This window comes from Bombus pascuorum, chromosome 1 (genome assembly GCF_905332965.1).
Source record: "Bombus pascuorum chromosome 1, iyBomPasc1.1, whole genome shotgun sequence".
Classification (NCBI taxonomy): Eukaryota; Metazoa; Arthropoda; class Insecta; order Hymenoptera; family Apidae; genus Bombus; species Bombus pascuorum.
This window is the reverse complement of record NC_083488.1, coordinates 23,116,320-23,138,408: the sequence shown is the minus strand read 5'-3', so window position 1 is coordinate 23,138,408 and position 22,089 is coordinate 23,116,320. Positions and strand designations below refer to the sequence as shown.

The window sequence follows — 22,089 nt, the reverse complement described above, 5'->3', positions numbered from 1 at the left end:
ACATGAATATAATGTTGGACTATTTGGTGCGAAAAACGCACTTGTAGATTATGACACAACAATAAGTAGTAGTAGAATGTAAATAGTAGTAGTATTCTACGATAATCATATCTTGTAACAAAATTTGTTTCTCCCAATTTAAATTTACTTTTAGTTTTGTACAATATACAAAGTTGATTAAGTTTATTGCTTTCAAATTTACGTAACGATTCTGGTATCTTAATTGAAAAATTAAGCAAAACGGGACACATATGTGTATAATACATATAATTTAGGCGCAATTATTAAGTCGCTCTATTAAAGGTGCAATGAAAACAGATATAAAAGCTGTTCAAGTTAAGAAATAAATAATTTACTATATTGCGCTCTAATCTTTGATATTTAGAAAAATAACTAAATTTTAAGTATTCTTAATTAATTGGACATACATTTCTAAATATATCGAAACAAACAACATCATCAATCATTTTTAATTCACCTTATATTAACTAAATATATATTCACATTTATAAGATACCTCCCTATTTAAACGCACACATATTTACGTGTTCTAAAACGACTATTCTTATTAAATTGACAAGTGATTAATCACAAAGGATTTCGTTCACTTTGATAAATTTATCCTATCTCTTACGACTATAACAAAGAATCTACGAGAGATTATAGTTAATGGATTAAAATGAATATAGAATTTTCCAATCTCATTAAATACTCAAAAATTGCTAAATTACCATGCTTCCTGCAAACCAAGCAACATTTAAACAATCCTATATAACCGGTTAAGGAAAAATCCTTGAAACAAGAGTATAAGCTTTAAACGATTTCGTGAGACGAAAATAATGTGTATTCAGAAAAACGAGAGGGTTAGTATTGGCGCAATTAAAAGGAATTCAGTAATTCGCGTGACTCCGCGTTAAAAATTTTTTCCTGCTATTTTTAGTGCGGCGCCCTGTGTAGAGCGACCAGTATCTCCACGCCTGGTGCATCGAACCCCGCGATCGGTTCCAAGATTGAGGTAAGCGGCTTGCGAAGAAATAAGTAGTTTAAGCCTGTTCGCGTGGACGGAGATTGGTCTGACGTCGTCTTGAAACCGAGAAGTGGGGATGTTTTATGCATGGACCCTGCGTTATGCATCATTCCAGGTGCATCTCGAACAGAACCCGTCGAACTCTGGTTCCGTGCAAAGGACATGTCACGTTCGATCGACGAAGTGTTTCCGATAAAATATCGATTACGTTCAACCGATGCTGCGGTCGAAAAGTCACGACGATTCAACGGATACGTTCATCCTCGGATTCAAAAAAATAAGTGGTAAATTAATGCTATAATTAAATCGATAAAGTGCTGTTAATTAGCTAAAGACTATTAGTTAGAAAAATATATTAGTATTACGCGGACTGTGCAGAATATACGAACATTTAATATTAATGCTGTGCAAAAATTGTTGAACATCGCTGATCTGATAATTTTTAAACAAACAGACGGTGAAATGTATCGTTATTTTTAAACTCAAGGTTACTATATGGTTTTAAAATAGCCCTCGGATTTATATAGCAACGTTAAAAGGCAACGCGGGTCACGAGTGAAACGGTGTGCATACACAACTTTTCTAAAATACGGGAATTGGTTGCGTGACGGTTGATCTTCGGCAACGGGGATGTTAGACAGAAGCGTATTGGTGGGGAAACGTCCGAGGGAGAGTGGGGGCGTGCGTTACGCAGGATTTAGGGTTCTACGTGGTGGTGAGGAGCCACGACAGCACGGTACTCGTACCGTGGTGGAGAAGCAGCCAACAGCAGCACCAGCATACACGGTTTTGCCGTTGCGGAGAAGCCTCGCTGCTCTCGGTCAGAGCAGTCTGCGGCGATCATCGGCCCTCACGGTGTTCCGTATGGCCATGCGTCGTTCCAACCTTCCCAGCACCACGCCAAAATTTCTCATCGACCCTGCGCGAAATTATACCGCCGGTAACGTGATCGAGGACACTTTGAGAGCCACGCTCGTCGAACCACGTCGCCGAAACAACACCGGAGGACGAGATACCGTTTCCAGCGTTTCGATCATTAATCGACAATCAGGAGATCTTTCTATCAGGAAGCTGATCGTATTTTACATACGCGAGAAGATAGGAAGAGACACAACTAACGTCGCGAATTCTACGTCGTTGCAGTTACTCGTTAATGCTTGCTCGAAGAAATTGTTTAACGGAACAAACATAACCTTACTTGGTAGCAACAGATTCCCGCGAAAGTGGCGTATAAAAAATAAACTTACCATCATTCCTGACTGGAGTACTGAGAATTATTTCGATAATATCGTCGTTTCATCCAGAAAGTGTAAGCGCAAATGCGACGACGTTAGTGAAATCAGGAGAAACTTGAAATTCTTGGCCGGTGTTGTTAAACGAACACGAAGTACTCTTAATCACGAGGTCGGTCACTTGGTTAAAAGGAAGGCTATAGATATCGTATTTGTCGAGAACACCGAATATACCGTTGACGCTCTCGCCATTGTTTATCCTATCGATTTTATATCGAACGGCGTACGCGTTGCAACTATCGCACACGCACCCCGAACTTGCTACGCTTCGCATGCGGGAGGACCAACTCGCACGTACGGTCCACCTATCGCTCCACAACTCGACGATCGAGTCAGTGTTACTCTTGATTTCCACGCGAGCGCCGGTCTCGGCTTACCGGGGACGATACCATCGCGCCACTTCATTCGTTTTCGACGATCCTCCGCGTTTCTGTCGTCTCGCGTTCGGACCAGTCAAACCATAGATCGAGAAATCGAACGAACCGAATTTTCTCGAAAATCGAACCGTGATCGATACGAGCTGCCCACTTTGCCGCCTTTTCTCCAAACGTGGGACGTTCGCGTCGTGTGAAAACATTGAGAAAATGTTCAGTGTCGCAAGTTTATGGAGTTTTTCTTTCGATAATCGTTTACATCGAAGAAACTTTCTGAGAAGTTCGTAGAACGCGTATTGTAATTGTTCGAATTTAATCGGTAATTTCGTTGAAATTCGTAGTCGTTAAATAAGATTACACGAAGGTGGACGATAAAATTACAAACGTTACGCGAAATGTTGAGTTTCAAAGTGATCAAGTGAATCTTGTGGCACAGGTATTCGTCGAATATAAACGATATTCGAAGATTTCCGATTGAAGAATTTTGACGTTGAACAAGGTTAAAGTGTTAGCTTCGAGTTAAATCACACGAATCGCCTAACGACATCACACGAGATAACCCGTTATCGAAGTATGTGTACCGCGATCTGTATCGATTCGATAAACGTAATTCCTCAGTTATTTTCATGCTTGATGAGAAATTGAATTATCCGCGAGTATTATATTTCTTCATGATTCTTTTCGTTATCGAAGACACGTGTCAACTCGAATGATCTTATCCATGTTTGAATCAAAATTAATATTCGTTTTATATGCATTTCGTGTTAATGTGATATATTTTGTCGCGAGAACCACGGAATGGACAAAACTCTTGGAATGGTTACGTAGACAGGCAACGACTGCAATTATGCATTGAACGAGACTAGTGGTGATTTCTCGTAAAAGAAAGTTAAAAGATCTCAGCAAGTGGCGCCAGTATTAACTTCTTCCAATGCATGGTGCAGCGTCGATATCGAGATACATAATTATTTAGAGCCACTTTTGCAGGGAATCTATACCCGTTGCGTAACAGCGAGGAATTATCCTATCTCGTTACGAACGTGTGTGCGTGACGTCGTGACATCGAAATTGTCTAAATTTGTACACGCGATATATATAATATATACGTCGAAGAAAATTATGTGGAAGAACAGGAAATTCCAATTGGTAAATTCTGCAATTTATTAAAAGCCAGCAAGCACTTCATTAGAAGGATTAAAAAGAGCGTAACTGGTTTTGCAAGAAGATTCAGGGAACTTCTTAAGATGGATCAAAATATAAACTGAAAATTCGAATATCGATCGATGACAACGGCCGATCGATGACAAATATTCTACGCAATCTCATTGGAGCAATCTTCATCCCCTCGCACACCGTCCGAATGACTCGTCCAGTCGTCGCGTCGTCTTAGACATATAAAATAATCGTTATTATCAGCGACGCTCAACAGCGACGAGATAACGCGGACAAGAAACCTACCGACCAGAGATCAGATTGCGATCGATCTCGAGAAAAGAAAATTACAAGAGATTCGAACACACCACCTTCTGCCGGTGAATTCTATTACCGCTGGGGGGCAGGTTTCGAGGAGCATAGGAAGGATCGGAAGGAAGTAACGTATAGTCCTCGTCGTTAGCATCTTGGAACGTCATATATCTTGGCAGTAATGCGCACAAATTATGCGTCTCGCGCCACCACGGAGCAACGGCCATTGAGAACCGAGCAACGGTTGCACGTTTACTCTTACGGATAATCCAACATCCATCAATTCCTTCGCCTTTCTTGCTTTCCATATTCTTTCTACGCCTTATTCCACCACGCGTTTCTCCTTCTTCTCTCTTCCATTCTTCCCACCGAGCCCTTTCTCTTCCCTTTTGACGTTAAAGAAACGATCGTCCCATCCATTTGTTCAGACACCGCTTTGGGCGTCGTTTATTCGTGAAATTCGTTCAGTCTGCTTCGACGCTAACGCCTCTGCGGGGCACGAGATGCATTCCTCATCTACGTGACGTGTTGTGTCTTTATGCCGCGTGAATCGTCCTGGCAGCCGAGCAAGGTGCACGCACGTGTGACCGGTGTTCCTAACAGTTTTCGTTGTTCGAGGAAGCCTGTTTCGTGATCGTTGTTATTTGGCAAGATCGCACGCCAAAGTGCCAACGAAATTCCCGATTTGGATTACTAATCTTTCTACATATGGATAACGATGTTTATATCGTGTAGATGATAAACAATTGGTCAAATATTTATCGACGTTTCATAAGGTAATTACCATACGATGGTAGTTTCAAGAAGACAATAGAGATGCTGAAAGAAAGTGAAAACGCGCGATCGAATGTTTTCGAGACGAACAGAAGATCGTGAAGTTAGCGAGAACTTCAAACGTAGACTACAGCGACGCTCTGTCGGGGAACTTTGTATTTAAAATTGACATGGTGCAACGGAAACGTGTGTAGCGATGTTTATTCGGAATCGAGGAGATTGAAGCGTTACAAACTGAAACATCTTTAAATATTGTAAGGTAATCTTTCTGCCGACTGTCTGGGGAACTTTTGTGACACTGTTGCACAGCTGTCAGTGAAGATAGGAAACATCGCGTACCGTTATATAGTATTCTACCGAGGCATCGTTCGTTTACCTAGATCTCGAAAGTGAACAGGCACGTGTCGAAAGTGCAATTGCTTCGTATTTCGAAGATTGTCAACGTCCTCGCCAATTGACCCTGAATATTCTTAAGTATTACGAAAGCGATTGTGTCCAAACATATCAGCGCCAAAATGTTCAAGTGTCTAATTATTATATTATTTATATACACTTCTCGACATTTTTTATGTTAAGATAACAATTAAGTGAAGATAAAATGAAATATAAATAAATCGTAGAACGACAGTGAAATTGTTCAGTGAAGAATTCATAGAAGAAGAATAGAATTTCGACTTTCAAGATTTTCATCGAAAAAACATCATCGCGTCTGTGTTAAGGATAACATCAAGCTTGAAGTGAAATTTGCCACGAATGGTATCTGCAGAATTTCGTGCAGTATTCGGTTTGGTGAGTACCTATCGTTATTAAGCTTTTCAGAATTGCAAAATATATTTGAGGCTTTCGATGCTATTTGACATTTAATGCTTTGAACTGAATTAGAAATATAGGTTAAAATTTACATTTCAGTATGTAATTATATAACGTCTACATATAGTTAAAAGATACTTTAGGTTTTTATTCCTATTAAGAAATGGCACGAAACATCTGAATACATAGAAAATTATATACGTATATATATATATATATATACATATTCTATTTAGAAATAGATTTATTAAAATTAACTATTGAGTTATAATAATTAAAAGATTTTTATTTACTTATTATTTAGCATTAAATTAAACATACTACTTGTCAAACGGTTAATGAGACGTATATTATTTAATTGTTTATATACAAATTTATTTCCTCGTTCGCTTATATTTTATACAAACGAATTTCTTAAGAGATATATTTAAAAATTGCTTGCTTATCGAAGTATAAACAATCCAAGTTAACGAAGATAATATCAATCAAAGATAGTAGATCGTCAAAACAAAAGATTCATTATTACCAAAATCTCAATATCGAAATATTTCGACCTACAACTCTGTTATTGTAAAGCAGCCATATTTCATGACTAATTGCAACTTGTGTCTTATAAAGTGTGGAAAACCCATTCATTTGCATGCACAGACATATGAAATAAAAATTCCGAACACGACGCGAATGCATGGTAGATGTCCGTTCGTTGACTCTGTTCTTCAAGTTTCGGCGAATCTGTGTTCCGCGTTGTTTCATACTTTAATGCGTTCCGTAGCACAAATCAAGTTTTAAGGGATGCGATTACATTGATAATAAACTATGGCGTACCATAGTTAGAACATAATACTTTTAACCACTGTTTTGTCGCGACTCCAATGACGTAGCATTTAGAGTCCCGGTTGGTGCTAATAAAACATCCAAATATATAGTTCGATATCAATCGAAAGATTAAAATTTTTGCTATTAACACGTAGGTTCTGATAAGATACGTTTAACAGTTAAATAGAAACAGTGACAAAAATTGTATATAAGAATCTGGCGTATTTTGTATAAATGTGACAAGTTTATTCATATATTTGTGAAATTTCGGAATCTTTTTATTTGGTTTTATTTTTTTAGCTTCGCTAATAGATCTTAATTTCGAAGTACTACTTAAGGGATATTAGTATCCAATGATCTAGTTAAGAGAAAATGGTTTCTCATTTTTCCTTCAAATAAAATTTCCAACAAAATCTGACAAGATCAAGCAAGTGTTTTCTACGATTATTGAGTAAGATAAGTATCCTTTCGCGAAACACAAACATTCACGCGATGCTTTATTGATTAACCATTACTCCACTTACGATGCCGCCGCGCAGCGATATTACCATGAATTAACATATACGATAAGAATGACGTTCGTATCTAAAGCTATTCAATCGTTAGTATTGCGAAATTGTGGCGTACGCGTGGTACGCATAGGACACCTCGATACAGTTTGATTTAAGTATACGCGGGCAAGCTTAAAATTCCCCTGTCTGAATATATGGCAAAACCTTGTCTTCAATACGCTACAACAATTTGAAAACGATATTAGAATGCTATTACATTAGAATTCCAGAATTATTACACTTCTATTACGTTTTGCATTCCATCTTATTTATTCGTGACAATTAGAACCGTTCGCAATGTAACCCAACATTTACCAAGGCATATATCTACACACTTTATTAACTAACGTTAACCTAAATTCGATTTAGTAAAATCAGAAGTAATTCCTATATCAACTCTCAAGTTGAGCGCAACTTTTCACCGTTTAACGTCTTAATATACCGCTAAATTTTTCAATATTCGCATTCCAAGATACCATTATGAACTGAATCTGTTCAAAAATGGTTGGAAATTGGCTCAAAATTGTCCAACCTTTAAAACGCAGCCACGCGTCATGCAGTCGCTAATACCATAAACATATTCGAACACGTACGATTGATATGGCCGATAATATTCATCCAGCCTGAATAAACACATCGAGCGAAGTTTAATACGACCACACAGAGGGAAACGAGCGATCGAAGGGAAGAAGCAGGGTTCAGTGCACGTGCGGGCACACCGCGTTCGCGCGCGTTTTCTGTGTAATGATGGTCCGTTAATATCGGTAGAAGAAACAATAAATTCACGTGCGTACCGAGGAAAGGTGCGCAGGTTTCGTAAATGGTAGATAGAAGGTGCGTGAAACGCGAGAGTGTAAATCGTAGTCTTACCGTTTCACCGAGGCACGCCCCGTTAACTCGTGGGTTAAACGTTAAACCCCGCCCATTTTTGGGGTGAGCAGCCAGATTTTGTTCTCCCTTTTACCAGACCGCCTTGTATCTTCCTTCTCTTCTTACGCCAAACACGGTTTTACACGAGAGAGAAGGAGAGGAACGTGGACGACCTCTCCACCGATTTTCTATCGGGTTAAGCAAACAGCGACTGGTTCTCACCTTTATCGTGATAATAGCTGTAATTTCGGTGGTCCTCGTCCTGGCGAGACGCGCACCACGTAAACCGCGTACGTGCAGGTCTTGAGATTGCAGACGCATCGTTGGTTGATTGCATGGCGCAGCTTCTTCGCGCGACCGCGATTTATTACGAGAACCTGTCCCACTCGTGCTGCTCCTCGATCGACACCGGCTGGTTCCCTTAACACATAACATAGGGTGTTCCGTGAATTTGTTTGCGATCGGAAGGAGCAGCTTCGCGATCGTGTACCTTTTTTTCACGGTGTTTATTTGTGTCGTTAGTCGGTGCGGTATAGAGGGTGATGTGAAAAAAGGATCGGGTAATTTAGGGGCGTGTAGTATTTGTTAAAGGAAGCAAAAAACATTCCATCAACGCAAATTAATCTTGGAAATTAATCTGGAAATTTGGGTATCTTTCTTTTGTTTGTTGCCACAGAAATTTGACTCCAAGTATATACTTATCTTCCGAAATATGTTTGTTTATCTATATCGATAGGAAATTGTTTGACTTAATAAGTACTGTATTTATGCCTTTCGGTTATTCGATCATTTTTCTGATCATTCTACATTAATTTCTTGACGAGTTTTAATTATCTTTACGATTGTTTTATTAGTAATTTAAACTCGAAGAAGTATTTAATATTTAAACGATACGGCATGGATTATTCATTTATCGTTAATTAGCTTCCTCGTTGTTATTCGTACATATAATCTAACACTCTGAACAACTTGACTGTTGCCAGTTCGATACTTTACCGATAGATCGTCGAATAAATTTCGAAAGAACATTTTTCGTCTGTTTTGTTAATTCAGTTTCGATATTGGTTCTTAATGAGTTGCCAAATAAGTGTTTGTCTCGCTATGTTCTTTCCAAGATGTCTACTATTCCTTATCCATATCTTATCCAAGAAATTTCTAATCGTAAACACTGAATTTTTGTAAGACCTTTCAAAATACTGGTTTTCCATATGATCAACTTATTTATGCAACTTATTTAAATAGAGAAATCTTGAACTTTTCTTCGATATCCCAAGAATTTCTATTATCAATCGTACGATCTTGATAATTAATCGGTTACGTTCAAGGGAAACTGGTGCCATTTCTTATTAATTCACGAAGCTGTAATTTTATTAGAAATTTTCCACATAAAGGAAGCCTGAACGAGACTCATTGCACCCGACGCGAGCAAATCCACCTCGATCGACGTGTTTTAGTTGTTTTGTTCGTTTGGTGTTTGCGCTACGCTGCTTACGAAAGACAAGCGTGTACGCGAGTGTACCCGGGGGTTCAATGAAGTGCACATCCGACAAGCGTGCGTCTAGACGTCGAGGTTCGGTGAGTAATGCTAATGTGGAATACATGATAATCGATGGGTTTGTACGGTTAAAAAAAAAACGAACCTTTTTGACGGCCAGGTTATTTCAAGTGAGAAAAGAGCTTGTCCCTGAAAATGGTGTATAGTACTTTCATACGGTATGCCTTTGACAATCTAGCTTCAAGAAGACATTTAACCCTAGAAGTATAACTTTATTGCTGTTCTTCGATCGATCAGTGCCGATTAGGCGATGAAATAAATTTTTCTATATAAATTAGTGAAGAAGTATGCGAGAAAAAGTTTGAAATTCATAAATACGAAGCTTCAGAGAAGTCGACACGTTTACATAAAATTTGCATCTTTTTATAAACATTACTTATCTCGTACATTAAGAAGATGTTGATAAAATTGTCTATAAACATCTATTGCAAATATTATACTTGCTCGTGGAAGATTCGAAAGATTCTAAATCATTTCAAGAATCATGCGCTCGTGATTGAAATTATACAACACCTATAATCACACTATAGAGAAATATCGTGGTTATATTCGACGATCTCGAACCTTGAACATGACAATGTAAATATTACGTAAAGTGCTTCACCGTTTTAATGCATATTTATATAAACGATTATTTCTCCTTTGCGCGGTGCGCCTCTTCAAATTTGCTATTTAAATAGGAAATCGAATTAGGCTTGACGATTAGCACGCGCATCATTGGCCGCCGTTCGCGGGACACTAAATGTCGTGAGCCATGTTTACCTAACGATCGTTCATTCAACGGTTAGTTATCCACTTATTCTTAGTAACTAGTTCCCGTCGCGGAACTATCTCGTTCTCTTGGATTCCTTTTATTTTTAAAAGTTCAAAGCTACGAGTTGACCGTAGGAAACCGACTAGTAGTTCTAAAACTTCCAAGGCTCGGTATGGTTTACTTTCGTGGCCGTTTGAAGTGGCGCTCATCTGCACGGGACCAGACGCTCGCATAGTACACATACGCTTTAAGATTAACGCCTTAGGATTCCATCTCAAAGAGTAAATTTAATTATCCGCGAGAAGAAGTTTACCTTATGAGACAAAATAACGAACACAATGTTAATTCGTAAAAAGGTATTCCATAATAAATAATATGAAATAACGATATTTCGTAAGGTCGGTATTCTTTAATTTCATAGTTTATATATACTTTATTTCACTCGATAAATCATGTACATATATCTATAGTCAAAAATTCAAGGAACAAATCCACACATTATATATTGTTGCCCTCCACCGGATATGTAACTCCACTCCCATAAACAAACTCCCTTCCACACCCAGCGATAGCCATTTAAATCGTCAAATTAAACCTACCAAAGCTTTCCATTCATTTACAACGAGATTTATTTTGTTGGTCGATACAACGTTATCAAGGAAACACGTAATAATAAGAAAATGGTTGATCGAAACGTCACGGAGAAATGATTCGAATAAAAAAGGGACGCGTTAGTCACGCACGGTTTGGCAAAGTTGAACGAACGTGGGGACCACGACCCGATCGAAATTGGCTCGGCACAGGGAAATCAGCGTTTACCGTTTTCGCCAGTCACTTCCGTTAGTGTAGATCCGGGCCAGCGACGGCACCCTACAGACTGTCCATCTAATTTCGAATGATCTAAGCGCGCCGGTTGTTTAGGCACGACGCGCGTCTGGCAACTACACATAGTAGTAGTTAGAGGAGTGAGAGCGTGTCGAGGGGTGGGGGTAGCTGTGAATGAAGCTAACCACGCGCTCTCTGAATGAAGGCGAAGCCACACTCGGTGGATCTCTCGGTGTATTTCCGTTCGTGTTTATACAGGAATGCGCCCGAGGAGCCCGGGACATTTGAAACGTAGCAGAACCTCTATCTAGAGGCCATCCTTTCTCCAAGGGTGCAACGGATATCCCACGAGGTATCAGTACCCACCGACTGTCGTCGTCCAAATAACGACTATTTTCGGACGCCTACTTATACTCACTTTTACGATCAACGATCCAACTGTTTCGCGCAAAGGGGTTTATTTTCAGTTGATTTTTAATATAATAGAACTGTATTTATTTGAACGAGATTTTAGTTAACGCTCGATTAAATGAACTTAAACTAGTTGAATCCACTTATATGTTGGTTCCTATTACACGAACGAAATATTTTAAGTAGAATTTATATAATTAACGAGAAGAATTTATATAATTACCGATAATCACGTGTAGCGCAGTCGAATAATTTCTGTATAATTTTTCTTGAATAATTTCGTTTCCCTTTGATTTATAGAGCGAATAAGAATTTCGTAATAATTCAAGATATACAGATCAATTTTTTTAGAAAATTCCTCAATCGTATTTTAATAAGTTTTCTACTAAAATTTACTCTTCAAGGTGAAAGTCAAATTAGGAATATCTTAAAAAAAATTTATTTGAAGTTTCAGCTAAATCGATAAGTTACTACAGAGTTTTAGCATCTTAACGTTTTAGCGTCTGTCTTTTTCTTAAAAATTTTGATTTTTATCTGATTTTATAGACGAGTTATCTCGCTCATAAACGTAAGCAGCTTATTACCCGACTTTCGTTTCGTTTGTCGCGGTTCGTTTGCAAAAATCTGATTTACAGTCAGTTAGTTTAGCTGCCCCTGGTCCTCCGTTTCGCGACACGCGGCATGACGCCTATTATCTGACATTCATTGCGAGCGATTAATGGCGCTTATCGGGGCTTACAGCGTGGGATTCGGTGGTTTTGTCGGTTGTTTTAAGCAAAAAGGTGTGGTGAAGGTGTGTACTGAAAAGTGGGCGCGGAACTTCTTTATGTAGTGCTTATACGTATTCATGATTTTCGATCAGAATTGTTCTTTTATTTTTTTTTGGAGAAAGATAAACACGGACAAGGGCCGTCTTTGTTTCAAGCCCTTCGATCGATTTTTCTTTTATAACATCTGTAACACTAGACATTCGTGTTTATAAAATATTTCTCAAGGAAAGTTATTTATTTCTCCAAGTGTCACTCGACGTTTCAAGTCGTTCGATAAACAAACACATCGATTCTATGCAACATACAAGTTTCATTATCTCTCGATAACGAAGCTTAGAAAAAACTTTTAATGAGAAAAGGCAGAAACGATGTAAAATTCACTTCGATGATAACGCGTTGTTATCAGAAAACGACGCAAAAGAGGTAGTATTTTAGAAAAAAGAAAACAATGGATGCGCTGGCACAATCGATACCATAACTATGATACATTATATTGCTTTCACGAGACACGTATTCGTGCGTTTTGCTCCATTTCGTGATGGTATACTGGTATACGCCAGGGGAACATTCAGTCTTTATCGAAATTTTCACGCGAGATAAGAGAGCTCCTAAGAGAACTCTGTTTAAATAGAAATGTCCGACGCACACCTGTGTTACTGTAAAACGTTCGTTAAAATCTACATAGGCGCCATACGGTGCAGAGAACCAATAGAGGGGGTCGTCTTCTTATCTGCGGAATGTTCGATAAAGAGTTGGCCGATAGTGTTCCTCGGTGTTTTGCTGTTTTGCCGTAAGGTAAAAGTTTCGATCTGTGGTATGAAACTGGTACGTTTCACGAAACGAGTCCATCGCATGTTGTTTATATCCATAACCCTAGCTTTATCGGAGAATTTGTTGACCAAAGCGCCCTATCGATCGATTCGAGATATCTTTCAATCCTTTTCTGCAACAATATACTTCTATCGATCACCTATTGGCCGTGATTCTGGAAAATCTTTTATCATTTCTCCATCAAACACGATGGAATTTTATCAGCTGCCTCGAGTGTTCACGTTTTCCAATTTTTTTTTTTCCGCTGAGAAATTATCGGTCGAAAGGGCATGCACTTTTTAAAGTATCTTTAACATATAGATATAGATAACAAATAAGCGTTGCGTAATTCGAAGGTAATGACCCTTTCATCGCGATTAACAAGTTCGCAGAAAGTAAAAATCTCCCTTCCTAAGATTTACGGCTAATACATAAAACGGAGCAATAAAATGGCAGACGAAAGACTCGTATAAATTCTCGTAGATCCTATGCTGGCCGATGTTTACACGTTAATAATCGTTGTTCGTAAAACGGATCAAATTATCAGCTCGTAAAACGACGAAATCAAGCCGCTTATCCCTGACGACGAGAGCGACAGTTAATTAAGGAACGAAACTCGCGTGTCCCAGGACTGGTAATCGCTTTAAAGGTAAACGCGTGTGTAACACGTATGGTTTGGTCGACAAGTCTTGCACCATTTCCGTAACGATAGAATAAAAGACAAAATATGAGACAGACTAAAAGGTGGGATAAAAAGGAACGGTGACCAGGATCGATTAATATCTCTGAGATCCGCCATACTATCGACCGATTTCGTGTCGGTGGATCGATGTTACGGTACCATTTCGTCTACCGTTATAGCCGTGTCCGCGACGAACCAATGACGGAGCGTATTCGACGCGACGATACATTGCGATTGGTCGATTACGATGGCAATTAACGAGATAAATTAACCCGGTGAGGTGGCTCGACCGGCTGCTTGGCTAGCTGTCCCTCGATCTCGCCACGGACTTTTCCAGAGATTCGAGCCGGTAAATCGTCTTTACGATGCCGCGATAATTGCAGGCGTCGGTAAGGCGATCACTTTGCCGATCGACTGAAATAGCTTTTGTAACTGTCAGGATTAATTAGTTATGCGCCAGCGATGCGCGGAACCGGCACGGCGTGACAGTTTGTCTCTAGAAGTTGGTGCGCCTCGCGAAATTCTCCCTCGTTTGGTCGCGCCTGCTTATCGGCCTTAACGTTTTAAGCTGACAACCGTGAGCTTCGCGGCCGCAGAATAAAACCTTTTGACCAAAGGTCACACTGTATATTTGGCGTATATTCGCGATACACGTACGAGTCGGTTTCCCTTTTATTCACCGACAACTACGCGCCAACGAAAGCTATCTATCGTAGCAAGTGAGAATTGTGGCCGAAATCCTTAGTCCGCCAAATCTATTTATTGCCACCCATAAAGCCGTATTTGGATAGATTACGGCGTTATTTGTTGTTTAACGCGAAATGTGGATTTTTTAGATCTCTTTTCTAGAGATGTAATATATGTTTATATTGGAATTTTCGGATTTTGCGACTTAGGTGTAATTATCGGTCAAGAAGATTAATTTGTTTGTTGTATGAATCATAGAGCGTTGTGTATATTTTTATTATTCTTGTTAATCAATCTATATTTGGAAAGTGTCAGAGTCGATACCACCTTCTCTCTGGTGAAATACATCTCGCAAAAAGATTAGAAACGATATAGGAAAAATAGCTAAAAGAAAGTTCCTGGGCTCGTTGCTTGACAAACCACACAAGCCACGTGTTTTTGTACGGAAGAGAAACTATTTCAATCAGACATTTATTGTAAAAATGCCACGAACTCGTAATTCATAATTAAAATTGGCAAAAACTAATTCTCTATCGTAGTTATTTTTACATACGCAGAATAAATTTATATATTAAATACAAAAATTACTTTCATATCAACGGTTCAATACTAGGATGAAGTATTCAGATATCTTATAAATACATGTTCGTTTATGTCTACGGTGTATAACCTTTTAAACTGAATTTGTAGTGACTAGAAAAAGACAAATGAAAATACCACGAACTGTGAGTGACGGCAAAGAAGCACTCGATGACATGGCGGTGGTACTCAGATTTAAGTACCAAGTACTCGAGATGGAGACGCGAATGACATACACTTTAGGCATTATAATTCCGTTTGTGGACACTTTCTCTTTACGATTCGGTATGTTCTTCTGTAAAATCGTCCGGGAATTCGAAGCGCGACACTTCGTTCGTGGAATCTGTGTCAAAATACTCGAATCATATAGGTCGAGATTCTGGAACGGTTTTCAAATGTTTCTTTTGGATGTTGAATCTCTGTCATTTTCGAATCGTACGATCATGTTAATAACCTTATACATTTTGTATTATGAATATTCAACATTATTTTACGTTCGATATTTAACGAATTTAATTAATGCTTATTTAAGCGATTTGAAATGTTTGATCTTATCGTTTGAAACTCCTAGAATGTCGAATTTGTGTTATTTTGTATTTTTGAGTTTTTGAAGTGTTAAGTTATAAAATCTGCATTTAAATTCCCAGAATTTCCTAGAATTACTTCAATAAGGTTTCGTGCGAAGATATATTAACACGATCCGATTAAAAATTCTAAACAGAGTATTATTTTAATTGGCTATTTTAATAAACCTATTGCTATGAATATCACGCTTTACTATTAATGTCTTCCACTTAACATTCGAAAGAATCACAGCAAGAAACTCAATTTTTGTCGTTTGCTCGGCTTGTGCAACGATCGTTGCGAATTAATGATACAGCCTATAAAAAAAAAGTACGAAGACAAATGCTATCATTTTATCCGTGGATTATGAAAGCGCATAGTTCGTTCCGTAAGGAAAACGCACGGTGTGAAATCAGTCATCGTTGCGGGCGTTAAGGTCGTAATTTGTTTCGAAACGTGCGAAGTATGCGTATTAGAGCTGGTATTATTTTTATCGACTGGATCGCGGCTAAGTGGAGCTTTATGCGCGATTGGGCACAATGATGAATTTAATTGAACGTTGATAATTAATCGGTTCTCGGCACGTTGACTGGGTTCACGGTGTCGATTTCAATATCTGCAATCAGCTTGCCTTCGGGTGGTTTGTCGATTAACGTAGATAATTTTCTTTCTAAAAACAGTGCTATTTCTCTTATGCAATATTTCTAATAACGAAATTGCCTCCTATTTTCGCCATCAATGCGCGTGATTTAAAAAATCACATCTATTTTAATCCGCGATTCGAGCGTAATACATAATTAGGTTTCGTTTAAAAGCCAAGTTCTTAGAATATAATTTCTAATATCCCTTCGATACGTGGAACGTTTTATCCCACCTTTAACCTCGTGTATAATAAAATATAAGTAAACAAACAACATTCGTAATGGACGACGTTGTATAATCGTCTTTCGATATCACTGCTTGGGAAACGTGTACAAATACTTGGTCGAGGTAGCCCGATAATCTTATCGATGCCGATCTGTGACCCACTTGAATGATTTATAAAGTCTCGTCTCGAGTATAATGAGTTTTTATACGTTTCTAAATATCGAATAGGAGATACGTATAGATCCAAGGATTCTTCGCTATTAGGCTTAATTAACTATTAGTGTAAATATGTTCATGTTAAAAACAGTAATTATAATTCAGTGCACTTAATGCAGTAAAACGAAGCATTCGTCTACGTCGTAGTGTTCATTTATTCATAGGTTGGAAAGGAAACTCGTTCTTTACGTATCATCATTAAGCTCCAAATAGGCATTTTTGCAAATTCATATCTTTATGAACTGAACTAAAAAACAAAAAAAAAAAAGAAAAAAATGGTATCTCTCTATTTTAAATATGTTTGCCTATTTTGCGCATTTTCGCACCTTTAAATTTCCTACACATGCTTAAAAATCCGGCAGTCTAAACGTAATTAATTATAATATCAGGAATATTTCGTATTTGAATTACTTTCGAATTAATTATCGTATCTTACGATTGATATTCATGTATTACGATCGTTGACTGTAGAATTACGAAAGGTGTTTTCAACTGAATGTAAATTTCAGTTGACGCTGCGACATCGCGGAAATCGATTCATGAAACCGCAGAATCTAATTTGAGAATGAACCATAAAGAAGAACGTTTCGGAGTAAGCGACGATCGACGGTGCGTTGACACGTGCCTCTTTATGCGAATTTACGCGACTTTAACCTTCGTCGTATTTTAGTTCTCGGCGTGGAAACGTCGTCAGGTTCGCGTAATGAATTTGTTACCGCGCCATCGATACCGAGAATTCATTTAAATTCGAAGACCAACCGCTTGAGATTTCAACTTGCTTGGAGAAAATTCGAGGGAAAGAAATCCTTTGTGATTGCCACGATACGTTTAAGTCACGTGTGTACAGTGTAGTGTACATACAATGGATCACGAAAATATTTGAATATCATCTGTGATTCTTATTTTGCGTATGTTATATAAACCATTTTGAAATTTTCTTAATAGGGAGATACGACTGTCATTATCATATTGATAAAATTTGGAACCAATCTGAAAATGTATCTACGATATAGAAGTTATGCGATACAAGTCACAAATATACATTGTAAACATATACATGTTTAGTAAAGCCAGTATGACTAACCATCTGAAACATATAATAAGAAAGTATTTTATCGGGAGATTGAAAATTAAATTTAAAGAAATTAATTTTTATTTGGGGAATATTTTTAGATTACTCGAGTTACTTTTATCTTTATTTTATTTGATTAAGATAATTGAAAGGAATGTAAAAATATTTGAAAAGACATTTTTCCTGACTGATAAACATTTGAAAAGGTATTTTTATTAATCGATAAAGATATTTTCATTAAATGACTGAAAAGGTATTTTTACTATTCGATTAATATCTGAGGAGATAAGAGGAGGAATGACGATGAAAAGACAAAAGAGATTACGAAGGGGGAATTCGTTGTCATTTAATCGAATTACTATTTCATGCATAACTATGTTCACTTAATGTGTCAAGTTTAATAAAATTACATAAAATTTAGAATATTTGCATGAAAATTAATTTGAAGAAAAATCTTGAAATAATATCGGAACTTCCATCGGTGATTCTGATAATCTGATTGGTTAGTCGTGAATTACCATCGTGAAACGCGCGAATTAAATGTCGAATAATCGAGGGGCAACCGCAACATTAACAGTACACGCGCATGGAAACCGTAGAGCGATTATTATAAAGACGTTCGCGGTAAGTTTACGAGTCTCAACCTTACACGGGGATGCCATTAAGCAGCTTGACTGATAGTAGGTACAAGTTACGTGCAAGTCTTTTGCGGCAACTAGTTATCGTCAGCTATGTAGATGATTTTTCGAACATTAAATAACACCCCGCGGAGGATAGGTTGCGAAGTGATCGCTGTTGGAAGATCGCTGTTGGAAGATCGCAGTAGAGATACGGAAGAAAATCATCTTAGAAAACTCGACGCACCTGAATCTCCACTGCAGAGAAATAAAATTCTCGTAAAATATATTTAAAAATTATTCTACCTCTCTTTTTATGAATATTTAATCTTTGAATATTCATCCTGCTATCTATAAACGTTTCCGATTATTCTTCATTATTCGAACGAATAAATATTATTGATATTCAAAATCATTTAAATTTCATAGCATTATTTCTATAATATATTAGGTTGACGCATATGAAACATCTGTTATCAATGATATCGAAAAAGAACCAGTTTCATTACAAAAAGCTGTGAATACTAAAATCGACGATTGATTGAAGCGACGAAACCAGTTATTTGTTAAAAATATCTATTGATCAGGTTTATGTAAAATATTTTAAAGAAGCCATAAAGATGGCTAAAGATTTATCTTTACTTCGTTTTTATTTTTCCCCTATTCTACATACCTGATAGGTTACAAATTACATACCGCGTTACATTATTAATTAATTACCATAATATCAGCATAAACGTCACTCTTTCCCAATAATTAACATCGCGTGCTGCCATTTGTACAATAACGTGTGTTTCATATTTTTCGTTCAAAGTTGCGTATCGTGTCGCGCGAAAGTTTATTTCTACGGAAATTCTTGTCGGTATCACGAAACGCACTAAATCAGCCTAACGTACAGAGGGTCAGTCGTTTTTCGCGTATTGCGGGAAAGCCAAGGGTCAATTAGCGGCGATTTCACGAGCGAAATGATCGAAACGTTACGAGCGTTTACGCGGCAGTTACGATAAGCAGCATCGTAAATACGATTCACCACGCCACGGTACAATATGATGTTTTGGCACGCCTCGTTTAATGTTCAAGGGTTATACTGTTTTGACAAGGCGGAATTACTGCCATTTTATGCAAACACCGGTTTCTCAGTACCTTGGTATGTAGCAATCTATGTATCGTGATTCATCCTGAAAATTGATGGGGCTGACGTGCTGCCATTTTTATAATTTCTCATAATTTTAACTCTCTGTAATATCACGTGACTTGGGAATTTATTTTTGAATTCTTATTTTATTCATTTATATTCAATTTTCGGATCACAGTGAGAAGATATGATCAATTTCTAAAAATTATTTTTCCAATGATTCAAATGTATTTGTTTCTTTCCTACTAAAGTTGTAATATATAATTTACGTTAATCTAATAAATGGATACGTACGATGTTACGAAAATAATAAAAGGGGGGAGAAGGTCGCGGCAAATTAATTCGAGAGGATGATGTTTCGCTGTGAAAGTGTAGAAATGTCCACGACTGAAAGTGAAGGTTGTTAAAATTGACACACGATCTCACCTTTGAAATGACGTAATAACGAAGGACTGGGCGGTTTGTTCAATTACATGTGATTGTTTGCTGCGCGATAAGGACACAGAATGTTAAGAACGAACTTAGAGAAGAATAATAGCAATAAGTACTTTAATTTATCGGTTTAGGTATACATTAATGCCCAAAGAAATGCAAGTAGTACTATTTCATATGAATTTTAAACAGTTAGCTATTAATATAAAAGTTTTCTAATGGATAAGTAAATAACATTATTGAGTGAACTTAACCACGGAACATTAAAGAATAATATCCATAATAAATGAATAAACTTAACGTATCAAATGTTTAGCAATCTCTAAACACATAATACATTTACGATCTTTTAAACAGATTTTCAGATTTCTATAAATAAAAGAATAAATTTTTACGAACCACCTCACCTCGTGTAGTCAAGTAATCGTTCGAGCAAGCAAGTTCGACAAGCAGGAAACACATAAATAAGAACGCCTTTATTATTTCCAGTTTATTGATAACAAGGTTCCGTTTAATGAATCTTTCAAAGACTTAAAGCACCGGTATCAGGCGCAGACTGAACAGGACACATGCATATGAACGTCGGCTATGCAAATCAGGAAATTGACCGTGGGGTTCATTAGCCATGCGTGTAAGACTAATTTTTGTAATCGGCATAATTCCTCATTGGCGCATACCCTTGATGCGAGCAGCATCAATTAAACACATGTAGGATGCTTGATAGACGCGTAATTAGTAGATACGGGTCGCTTATCCAGTTCCCGTTTTCTCGGTGTTCGATGCTGAATTATGAGCAGGCGAATTTGCCTTGCACGCTATCATAGTCGCCTTGATGCCTGGTGCACACGAAAGTGGAACGTGATCTTTCGTTTGAAAAATATTTGGCATACCTGATCGGATACGAAGCTATCAACGCGCTATAGATTATGCGACTATATAACATGCGACACGATCTTAGACCATCCACTTCTATCTATTAGTTCGTTTTTACAAATGATACATTAATGTCGTCCAAAGAGCTTTCTTGTAAAGAAGATCGAGTTATAAGTACTCTGTATATTTAAAATGGTTGAAATGTTGATATTAGCTAATTAAGATATTTGAGATATGTTTGGACATTTTATAATTAACTTTATTGAAAGATTATAGTAACGATTTATCTGACGAGGATTTTAGTATTTCGATATAGTAATTATAAATGAAAATCCTTCAGTGTTAGCTTCCCATTTCGTCAATTTTCAAATTGAAATTTTCTTCCGAAGATTCTAAATTTCTTAAGCTACTCTACAAAATTCCAATACTTATTTTATATTTTTCTGTGTTCATATCTTTAAAGATCTCTGAATTAACAATAGAGGATTAGGAATATACAGTACACATAGAAATACATAACACGTACAGCACTCATTAATACGAGAATGTTTAGACTTATGAAACAGGCACAAAAATCCCTCGATTAACTCTTATCCCTTGTATTTTCGTATAATTCTGAGGACCACCTACACTCTGCTGCATCGATTAGCATCGAGCAATAAGTTACCGAATCCCGTAGCTCGAAGCTATGTGCGTTCCAACATTATCGGCTCATTTGATTCACACTGTCCTGTAATTTTGGTCTTCGCGGAAGAATAATGGCAGAATCCGCAGACTTTCACCCGAGGCAGCCGGATGGAGCTTTTGCAGGTCGTGAAGAGTATAAACCACGTTCGATGCACCTGCCAGATTTACATGACACTCGTTCCCGGTCGATTATCTTAATCACTATATCATCTTGCACAGTTCGAGAAATTTTCTATTCTCGTAAATCCGATAATTCGATTTTGGGAATTGCTCGTTTCCTTTCGAAATTATTAAGGAGTCGTTTCTCTGAAAACAGTATCATTTTTTTTTTTCAAATGAATGTTATATTTCGATATATATATATTATTAAAATATAGTTAGTTTCTAAATACTTGATTTTATTATTCGATATAATTTTACTTCTTTCATGTACTCGGTGCTTCTTATGACTAAAATATTTCAAAAAGAGAAACTATCTGAAGCGATACAAATATGAGGAAGAAACGAGAAGAACAGCAGTGTTAACATTTGATTATTACAATTATATGTTTCTAAATCAAGTTACGAGAAGAATA

At 37.4% G+C, this 22,089-nt stretch overlaps 1 protein-coding gene across 2 annotated transcripts in view; it reads left to right on the top strand.

Annotated features, from left to right (window-relative positions):
* The first annotated feature begins 1,578 nt into the window (after positions 1-1,578).
* Positions 1,579-22,089, top strand: part of LOC132908526 (uncharacterized) — a 115,386-nt gene continuing 94,875 nt past the window's right edge. Inside the window, exon 1 of one of the 2 annotated variants that reach the window (XR_009658372.1) lies at positions 1,579-5,720. The gene's annotated coding sequence lies outside the window, so the exon portion shown is untranslated. The remainder of the gene's footprint in view (positions 5,721-22,089) is intronic. The other variant, XM_060962598.1, reaches the window with a different exon arrangement.